General features: G+C 47.4%; 1 pseudogene; it reads right to left on the bottom strand.

Moving 5' to 3' along the window:
- Positions 1–6650: 6650 nt before the first annotated feature.
- On the bottom strand, positions 6651–7592 carry LOC125533662 (inactive LRR receptor-like serine/threonine-protein kinase BIR2 pseudogene; annotated as a pseudogene).
- Positions 7593–11429: the final 3837 nt, after the last annotated feature.

Below are 11429 nucleotides of genomic sequence, written 5' to 3'. Positions count from 1 at the left end.
TGATGTGTCCCTCCGTGATGGAGGAGACCATCCACCTGCCTCCCGCTCCGGACATGGTTGGAGAAGGTCGAGGTGGGAAATGCGGACTTGGGCGCTGGAGCTCGAGTGTGCAAAAGTGGATGAGCAAAGGAGGAAGAAGGCGTGGATGAAAAGGTGAATCTTTATCCCTTTATATGGGCGGCCGAAACTATGTGCCCACACTAGCCTGGTAAAACTCGCTTATCCCCCAAGCGCCGGAATCGATGGCGCGGTTGGGTTACCCACACCCGTATTGATGAGAATCCCGTGATAAGGGGACACGATCTCTGCTTTGACAAGACGTGTCAAAAAACTGCCTCGCGTTATGTGCGGGGCTAGTTAAAGGAAACGGTTCAAATAATCACCGGTGAATGGCATAAGGTCGTGTTGACAAAACAAGTCAGCAAATTAGATTTGTGGAAATATTATTCTCTCTACGGTGGTATGTGGAACTTATTTTGCAGGGTTAGACTCTATCCTTGTATTCAAATTCTTCTGTGATGTATTCGGAGGAGGAACCCGCCTTGCAATGCCGAAGACAATACTGCGCGTCGGACTCATCGTCATTGAAGCCTGGTTCAGGGGCTACTGAGGGAGTCCTGGATTAGGGGTCTCCGGACAGCCGGACTATATTCTTTGGCCGGACTATTAGACTATGAAGATACAAGATTGAAGACTTCGTCTCGTGTCCGGATGGGACTCTACTTGGCGTGGAAGGCAAGCTAGGCAATACGGATATGCATATCTCCTCTTTTGTAACCGACCTTGTGTAACCCTAGCCCACTCCGGTGTCTATATAAACCGGAGGGTTTTAGTCCGTAGGACAACACACAATCATACCATAGGCTAGCTTCTAGGGTTTAGCCTCTCTGATCTCGTGGTAGATCTACTCTTGTACTACCCATATCATCAATATTAATCAAGCAGGACGTAGGGTTTTACCTCCATCAAGAGGGCCCGAACCTGGGTAAAACTTCATGTCCCCTGCCTCCTGTTACCATCTGCCTAGACGCACAGTTCGGGACCCCCTACCCGAGATCCGCCGGTTTTGACACCGACAGCTACTACAAGCAAGTTTGAAGTGGTTATTCAGTTATACATACAAGTTATGGATAGTACAGTAAAGGAGAACAGATGACTTACAAATGGTGGCATTCACATTCTTATTAAGGTTCTGAACCTTCAGCTCGGATTCGGACAACAGGGTCTTCAGTTGAGCTACCTCTTTGAAGAGGCGCTTGTTCTCCCGCGTTGTGTTCTGTGCATAGCATGTATATAAAAAAATAGTTTTGCTAAAGCACATCTAGATGTGCCATAAGTATTGCACATCCAAGTCTTATGTCATTGATCTTACGCGGAGATTCATGTGGGAATTTCTTTATGCTTTTCCTCTTTCCATACTTGATTGTGTCACTTAGATGTGTAATAACTATGGCACATCTAGATGTGCCCTAGACAAACCCATAAAAAAATTCCACGCAAAAAAGTTCAATCTTTTTAAAAGACAATAAGATTACTTTCGAGGAGATTCAATCCCAAGGCCGGATTTTCAACCGGCCTCAGTCTCGGGGGCTACTGCATCGACGTTCAATCTGAAAAATTGCAAGGGATTTCTAAGGAGATGTTGGTCCTCAGATCAGCAATGTCTTCCTAACCTCGGTCTTGGGGGCTACTACAAAGTTGTTTTATCTAGTACAAGTGTTCTAGGAAGATATTGATCTCACATCAGCTTTTCAAACCAACCTGGGTCTTAGAGGCTACTGGATCATCGATTTTTTAACTACAAGCACCAAAGAAGATGTCAATCCTTAGGTCACCCATTTTCGCCCGTCCTGAGTCTCGGGGGCTACTTCACCAGCCTTTTCTCCTAAGTCCTAAATTACATGACCCATAGCCTAGCCTGTGCCAAGATGGACCGCGGGTTGGGGCTACATTACGCGGTGCCAAGTTATTTTATATGACTCCTGGCCCAGACCGGATCTAGTGTCGATCTGCACCTTGAAGGCTATTGACTATTCAAGTCCGTAGAAACTAAATGCATAAGTAAAATTTATGTGCTAAGATACAATACATCACCGGTGAAAGGCATTGGGTTGATGTGAAGAATATTTTAGATATCTTCTGTACACCAAAGAACTTGGTTTGTTCTATTAGAAAAATTAAGATATGATCATGGTTGGATATCGTGATGGTCGGTACATATGACATCCCCATAATCCCAGATAGCATACTGGTTTTGTCTTCTCAAATGGAGGTACGACCTTCTCTTGGAAGTCCAGAAGACAAACTTCAGTGGTAGCATCCATTAGTCATTCTAAAATCATTGATTTGTATGAAACATCACATAGATGTATGTGACTTCTTAGAATGTTGAACTTTATTGAAAGTTTAAGAGGAATTGGTCCATTGAAACTGCCAACTATTATCTATGAAGGTAATGTTGTTTGTATTACGCAGATGCGGATAGGTTATGCAGAGCAAAATTACAATGTGTATTGCTCTGATATTGTTTAGCTCCATGAGTTGCAAAGAAATGGGAAGCTAAATATTTTACAAATAAATTCATGTGATAATCTCGGTGATTTGTTCACAAAGTCTTTACCAAGTTCTTCATTCTAGAATTATGTTAATGAAATTGGTATGAGCTGACTTTATGATTTGCAAGATTCAGGGTGAGTGTACTCACATATGATAAAATGTTCAAGATCTTCGGATCTTAGATATTGTACTCTTTTTTCTTTATGAGTTTTCATGAGTGGTTTCTCATAGAAGGTTTTTAATGAAGCAATAGTAATACAACCAGTATGATATGTCATTTTTCTCCTTATTTTTTTACTGCATTTTTGGAAGGAGTTTTTTTATGGCATCTTACACATATCTTCTCATATATTTTTTTTCATGGGATTTTAGAGGAGATTATTTCAAGGATGATCAGTCACATGGACAAGCAAGGATTAGAGAGAGTGCTATGATTTAATTGATGTTATAACTAAAAAGATAATCCTCTCTTATATAATTGCACGACACACGTCTGGTTTTCTCGCCCCATCGAGCCGACACATCCCTTCACTTGTGTCGCCTCGCTTTGTATATAAAGACTGATCATCAATAGAATTCACACTGGTTGGATTCATTTACATCTCTCTCGATTCTCTCTTGTTTTTACTTGTAACAAGCATGCATACCGATTTTCATATATAAATATGGAGCTCTAGGGTGAGGCAATGCCCGTATAATCATCATAAGTTACGCAAATAAATATATCCACTAGTATATTTTAAGTACAGTGATCAAGATGAGCGAGCAACGACCATGCATTTTACTCTATATATATCAATTTCTTTGGCCCTTTGGACGCCGATCATCGTGAATCCTGGACTAAAAAATTAGGACGCCGATAAGTGTCATACGTGTGGGCGTTTGAGGGTTTGCCCATACATTTTGTGTGGTGTATAAAAGGAACAGCCCACATACCTGCGTGTGGGCAAAACAAGTAATGCACACACATCTTTTTTTTCCTCTCGATCCCTCTCACACGCGTGCGTGTAGGCGAAATAGATAACGCCCACACGCCCCGTACGTCAGGCCTCGTACCTCGTGGTCCCGCACGCCCCGTGTGACAGTCACCGTGCGTCCCGCAGTTGTCATGGTCCAGACCCTCGTCCATGTTCGTTTAACTGCAGTTGCCATGTCGCTGAACTTCGGTTGCCATGTCAGACAACTACAGTTGCCATGGTTGCTCAACTGCAGTTGCCATGTATGGTCTGGTCTACTGCAGTTGTCATAATTTCAAAACTTTAGGAGGTTGCCACCCACTAACAATAGGCAGTTGCCATCTAGCACTAAAAAAGGCATGTCAAAAAAACATGTTCTGGTAAAAGAGAGAGTCGCCATGTGCTCACAAAGCACGCTAGGGCAGTTGTCATGTAAAAGAAAGAGTTGACATCTGCTTACGTGCACACTAGGGCAGTTGCCATGTACCATGCAAAAACACATGGCAACTCGGGTAAAAGAGAGTTGACATCTGCTTACAAGCAAAGCTAGGCCAGTTGCCATGTACCCTGTAGAAACACATGGCAACTGCCAGCTTTGGGTGTGAGCGAGGAGACGGGCGTGTGGGCAAAGTGATAAACGCCCACACACCAGCCCCCTCTGCGTGCGTGAAAACTGGTGTGTGGACGAATTACTAAACGCCCACACCCCCCCCCCCTTGGGTGGAAAAGAACGTGTGGGCGACCGGATGAATGCCCACACACCAGTTTAATCCTACGTGGCACATAAAAACTGTTAGAATACACCAAGATTCGTGCAGAATTGATTGGATGAGAATTCATATGTGTGGGCGAGTTGCCAGACGCCCACACATATGGGCGTTAGTGTTTTCGAAAAATTAAGATGGCTCCATGGAGCAACACTTCAAACATTCCTTGTCCGGAACACATGTCTGAAGATTTTCCACGAAAGCACACATGTGAACCGATGGGGGTGAGAATCAGGAGAAGGGCACTCTTCAGGCCGAGCCAATGCGTTAGGTACGTAGCTACAGTGTCACGCACTACTTGTAAAAGCAAACCAAACTGGACCGTGCGAGTCCACGGCGAATCCTTTTCGACGAAGCTTCTACGTGGAAATTTAGACCATCAAACAAAGATTAGAACCTAAAACGCTACTGTTCCAAAAGAATTTTCTTTCGGACCCAAGATTCTTCCACAAGTGTTCTTTTGCTAAAGAGGGACAGAGCGACTCTAGACCGTGTAGGAGTCCAGAGAAACTTCTTCACTTCCCTCTATAGTCTGGGGTCTAAAATTCAGAAAACCGAACACACCCAAGGTGCCATGCATCCATCTTCCCGGGATATTGTTTGAACGCTTGCATGGAACAAGAGGATGAGCATGCATATGCGTCGGGGGCGACCAGATGTCACCGATTCACCGTCGACTTGGAAGCAGTGGCAACACCACACGTGGAAATAATGAGTTTCGACGTGCGATTTTAGTTTCTCTCCCGTGTGATTGGGGAAGCTGTTCTTGTCAGCAGGCCCAAAACGGCAGGAGACCGTCGACCGTCGATCCAGTCAAAGGTCTCGCCCCATGTGCAGCTCATCAGTTACCGTCTAACACTTTCACCATTCTTTTTTGCAAGATATTGAAGAGAGAGTCAAATAAAGTTGCTAGGAAATCCAATTACTAATTTCATATATTCTTGCCAAATAATTGGTCAAGAGGGAGTGAGGATTTCTTGACCATGAAATTGGCAAGCCAATTCTTCCAAACATTTAATACTAGCAGTGAGAAGTATCATATATTAATTAATATCGTGCATATGATAGTATGAAGTTATCTTCATAATGCATAATGTCATAAGGTTGGTAGTATTATACATGACTTCATTTTATTGTCATGTGTGACACGTAGTAGCACATCATTTAATACGATATTATAATATCATATCTTATTTTTCTACATTTAATTGTCTGACACCCCATATAAACTGCTTACTTGCATATGCATGATATTTCATATGATACTCTCACTACAGACAGTTATTTTTTCTCAAGAAACTTCCAATCTATTCATTCTCAATCATGGCAGTATAAAGAACATCAAAGATAATAAAAAATTATAACCAGGTTCATGGACCACCTAACGACGACTATTTCCCCGGGCCAACGAAGACGACGCCTTTGGGCATCGTTACCTTGTCGAAGTTTCATCAATGCCGTTCTCGCGGACCTGTCCGCTGCTTCGGGGGAAACCCTATGTCAAAGTGATCTCAGATCTGACGATGGCGTCAATGGTGTCGTTTTTCTCTCCTAGAGCTACATTGTCTAGGTGGACCAATGGATGATGGTAGGTTCATGCTGCGGCGGCCGATTCCTTGTCTCACCAGTGCCCTGTCTTGGGTGGTTGGGGCATCGTGGCGGAGCGTGGTGACATGTAGTGCCGATTTTACGTTGAGACATCAAGTTACGAAGATGGTGCGTGGTAATTCGCAGGTCATAACCACGACCTTGGCGGGACTGTGACAACTCGTGGTGTATTATTGTCTCAGGTGCCCAAATTTGCCATTTGGAGACATTGGCGATGAAAGCGGGTGATTGTCGGATTATCTTCAAGGTGGGATTTTGGCGGTGGTGTTTCCTCTCGTCATGTGACCAATGGCTCCATGATAAGTTATTTGTTTGGTTTTCTTAGCATGACGTTATTTTATTGGTGTGTGTATGGTTTACAGCTCACGTGGATCTCACATCTAGACCATATGCGCTCACGTCATTTTTGTCCCCCACCCCACCCCCCGAGGCATAGTGTTGATCTTCTATGGTTTCGCGATTTGTCGGCGGTCTTTTGTGTGTGTGTTGATGTTGGTTGTGTGCATCATAACTATACCGATGATTGGGTGTATGATCATGGTGTTTTGTATTCTCTTGATGTTTTATTTTGAGTCGAAAAAACACATTTTTCAGATAATGGGATGAGAAAAGTAAGGTAAGACCTGGAACTCGTGTATTTTTTTTAAGTAAGAGATAAATTATTATATTTAAAAACAAACGTATGAAAATGCAGGTTTAATAAAACAAGCATAACTAACATACAAAACTATATATGCAAAACGCACACATCAGTCACTACATGGGACATCAAGACGAAATTATGTGATTTTTTATTGTTTTAGGATATCAGAGTGAAGCTTTTTTTTTCTTTCGAAAAAGCCAGCTTCCTCAGTTGCTCGTCCCTCAAACCACCTTACTTCTCGCGTGATGTATTACATAGGATCCAACGACTTAGCACATTTATCGGTGATTGTACAACATATCCTAACTCATGTCTATGTTTAAATTTGCTTGTCCAACTGCTAATCGCGGCCGCAGTGCGAGGACACAGGGCGTCCACACAGGCCCGGGTTCCCGGAGAAGGACTCCTTGGGGAATGTCGCGCCGAGCTGGGGCGGGATCTGGCCGTCGAGCCGGTTCTCAGAGAGGTCGAGCGACTTGAGCCGCTCCAGCCGCGAGAGAGACGCGGGGATCTGGCCGGAGAAGTTGTTGTGGCTGAGCTTGAGGGAGTTGAGGTAGCGGCAGTTGGCGAGCTCGGAGGGGAGCGGCCCGGAGAAGCGGTTGCCGGAGAGGTCGAGGACGACGAGGAAGGGGAGCCAGTCGCAGAGCGCGGGCGGGATCGGCCCCTCGAGCGCGTTCTTGGAGAGGTCGAGCGTGTTGGTGGACCGGCAGTATTTGAGCGCGGAGGGGACGGTGCCCTGGAGGCCGAAGCCGGCGAGCGAGAGCCCGAGGACGCGCGACTCCTGCGGGTTCCAGCAGGTGATTCCGGGGAAGTCGCAGACGGCGCCCGCCGAGGTGTTGCCGAAGGTCCACGCCGAGAGGCGGCCGTCGGGGTCCGCGAGGGCGCTCTTGACGCCGCGTAGGCACCGCACGTCGTCCTCCTGGGTCTCCGACGCCGGGCCCTGTGTGGCTAGCGCTTGGGGGAGGGCTAGAGCCAGGAGGAGGAGAAGCAAGGGAGACATGGCGGACTGGTGTGTTTTGGCGTCGCGCGGGAGAGAAGTGACGACGAAGGTGGATCGGGGAGATTTGAAGCGACGAACAGCTGAAATGCTGAATAGTACTCCCTCCTTTTCATTTCTTTTTTTGGAAAAAAAAGACTTGTTCTATCGGGTCAGCGGTCATTGGTCTGGGTCAGGGGTTTCATTATACATTTCATTTGACGAAACAACTTTGTGTGGATTTCATTAACATTTTATTTGGCGAAACAACATCATGATAGTCCCTCCGTCTCATAATATCCTATGATATAGCGGAAATTGGCGATGGCTCCTAGTCAGACCCTCTACTTCATACTCAAACGCCTAAAATATTCGTCCGGTCGTTTGATCAGTGCTCGGTCAAAAAATATTGACCCAATAGGACCCTCACTTTCTCCCTAAATGTTCGAACTGATCGACATATCTTAAACATGTCTTAAATCTCAAATCTGGGGCAATATGAGACTGCCCGGTCACAAGCCGCCGGCCTCGCGGGCGTCGCTGGCGTGCCGCCGCAGGCCGTCATGGTCGTGCGCGTAGCTGTGCTGGCCGTGTGTGGCTTGCGGGCGCGTGTAGCGTGCTAGCCGTGCGCGGAGCCGGACTGGCCGCGGGTGGCGTGCTGGCCGTGCGTGGAGCCGGGCTCGCTGTGCACGCAGCGAGCTAGCACTTGTGGCATGATGGTCTCGCCCAGTCTTCGCCGCCGCGCGCCGCCGCATGCGTGCGTGCGTGTGTGCTGACCTCGAGCTGGTCGCCGCGTGTGTGCTTGGCCGCTGCCGCGTGTGTTGGCCAGTGCCGCTCGCGCCCGTGGCCGGGGCAGCTCGTGCCCGTGGTGCGTTCAGCGACGGGTGGCTTGCTGGCTAGTGCGCTTGATGGTTGTGTGTACGCTGCAGGTTTTTGCATGCCATTGCTTGTAATCAATCAAAGGATTTGATCAGGGCCGTCTCCAAGATTTTGAGACCCCGGGGCGAATTGTAATATTGAACAGTAAAATTTCAAAAAATCCATATAACTACATAATTGATATACCTACAACATATAACATCACTTAATTATATAACTTTTCTCAAAGAGAAAACCTAATTGTATAACTTCTTCTAACTAGAGCCTTACAGGAACTTGCCAATTAGGTATATATCTTTCTACAGCTAATTGTTAGCTAAAAAAAATCCAGTTCATTTTGAGGGGACAAAGATAATGGCACCTAGACTCTTTAATCGGACTGACAGTTGTCTATCAAATAATAAAAGAATAAAATTTCTCTTTTACGATTAGACTATGTTAATTAAACAAAGAAAGAAAATACATTTTTCCCTCCCAGGCATAAACTCAAACACATATGAGGCACACAGGATGCACATATGTCTTACTGAATCTGTAAGGATATGATTAGTTAGAACCACCTCATTACACTTGGAAATTAACAAAAAAAGTCAATCGACAGCAGGAACAACCCCTTGTTTCTCGGACCCTAATTGCCTTCATATATCAGTGCGCAAATGATTCTCACATGCATGGAAGAACAGGTCGGCCAATTACTACTAGTTCTAGGTTGGAGGAGCCAAACATATCAAAAGAAGAGACAGGTACCAGGAAAGGATCGAGGAAGTCGGACCGTACAAGATCGAGCAGACTATGCGATAGATGAACAGGGCAATAGGCCATCGGCAGACTGGCGGAGGAAGACGGTCGACAATTCGGCGAACACCAAACCAGCGACACATGAGCAGGCCTGCACACCGACGGACGTTCCTTCTACTGATTGGGCTGAGCCGCTGACACAGATTCAGCTAGATTTATTTTGTATATTGACAAGAAAGATTGGGCTGGACTTGGAATACATTTGGGGGCCCCAAAATTTTGGGGGCCCTGTGCGGGCGCCCACCTTGGCCCTCCTTGTCAACGGGCCTGGATTTGATCCAACTTTGCTGCTGCTGGTGCGCAAGGTAGCAAGGAGTCGACGTGGAGGACACTCATAAGAGCATCTCCGGCCGCGCCCTCAACAGGTCTTTCAGAGTGACTTTTTTCGCGCCGACGCCGAAAAAACCCCAATCGCGTTCTCAAAACGCCGAAATCTGCCGGCTCGGCCCGTTTTTGGGTCCGACGATTCCAGGCCGAACCCAGCGTATTGGGAGCGCTCGGGGGCTCCGGCGGAAAAGAAAAACACGCCTGGGCCACACTGTTAGGCGAAAAGTCAAGACAATCGTTCAAATTCTTTCCCCACCCCCGCACGCTCGGCCGCCACCCTGCCTATCCCGGCGCGCCCACCGCCCACCACTGCTAGATATGCCATTCCCCACCGGATAAGAGAGAAAGTTTCGCCGCGGCAACCTCTCCACCACCTTCCTGGGCGAGTTTTCCGGCGCTCCGGCCACACAGGGCGGGATACCGGCAGCTGTGCGCCCACCACGCCCGCTAGGTGTTCGGCGATTTGTCTGCTCGGTGATGGACTCGGACGACGAGGAGGCGCTCGCGGCGCTGCTGAAGGAGGAAGTCGATGCGATGTCCAGGACGAGGAGTATCTCATGGTCCTCGCCGCCCTGGCTGGCCTGCTCGCGAGCAATCAAAAGTCGCGGCGAGGTGGCTCGGCGCCGAGGCGGCTGAAAGCAAAGAACCAGGATCGTCTGGAAGGCTATTGCATGCTCTACTCCGACTACTTCGCCAACACTCCACTACACGACGACAAAGTATTTCGGCGCCGTTATCGGATGGGCCGAAAGCTTTTCCTCAGGATTGTGAATTTCATCTGAGAGAGTTCGACAGCTACTTCAAGTGCAAAAAGGATTGTACCGGCAAATTTGGATTCACCTCAATCCAGAAGTGCACGACAGCTATGAGGATGCTTGCATACGGAGCTCCCGGTGATTCACTCGACGACTATGGGCGCATGGCTGAGTCCACTACCATTGAGTGTTTCTACAAGTTCTGCAGGGCAGTGGTGGTAGTGTTTGGACCGCAATACTTGCGATCACCCAATGCTGAAGATGCTGCTCGGATCCTAGCACAGAATGCAGCAAGAGGATTTCCTAGGATGTTTGGAAGCAATGGCGGAGCTAGGGAGAAAGTTCAGGGGGCCAAATACTAAATTTATCCTCATCTAAACCATCTAAAAAATTCCTTCACAGTTTTTGCCAAGGTTAGGGGGCCACAGCGACCCCAGGACAACACATAGCTCCGCCACTGCTTGGAAGCATCGACTGCATGCATTGGAAATGGAAGAATTGTCCATTTGCTTGACAGGGGATGTACAAAGGCGCCAAAGGCGGTTGCAGTGTGGTACTTGAGGCAGTGACCACACAGGACCTATGGATTTGGCACTCCTTCTTTGGTATGCTAGGAACTCACAATGACATCAACGTGCTGCAGTGCTTCCCTGTCTTTGCCAAGCTTGTTGAAGGTCATTCTCCTCCGGTGAACTTCGAGGTCAACGGGCGGCACTACAACAAGGGATACTACCTAGCTGATGGCATCTATCCGAGATGGTCTACATTTGTGAAGACTATCTCAAACCCTGTGCCAGGAGGCAAGAACTCCCACTTTGCGAAGGTTTAGGAGGCTTGCAAGAAGGATGTCGAGCGGACATTTGGTGTGCTCCAATCTTTATTTGCTGTTGTCCGGTACCCCGCTCAGACCTGGTCGAAAGATCAAATGTGGGAGATCATGACTTGTTGTGTCATCTTGCACAACATGATCATTGAGAGCGAGCAGGAAGAGCCAGTGTTTGACACTGAACCATATTACAGGCAGGGTGCTCTTGCGCAAGTTGATCACCAGCTACCGGCAACCTGGACAGCCTTCCTCAATATGCATCAGGAGATCCGAGGCCCACAGGTGCATCAACAACTGCAGCAGGATCTGGTGGAGCACCTATGAAGGCTCCAGGGCAA

This window comes from Triticum urartu, chromosome 2A (assembly GCF_056163025.1).
Source record: "Triticum urartu cultivar PI428250 chromosome 2A, HENAU_Tu73, whole genome shotgun sequence".
Taxonomy (NCBI): domain Eukaryota; kingdom Viridiplantae; phylum Streptophyta; class Magnoliopsida; order Poales; family Poaceae; genus Triticum; species Triticum urartu.
This window is presented reverse-complemented; position numbering and strand designations above follow the sequence as displayed.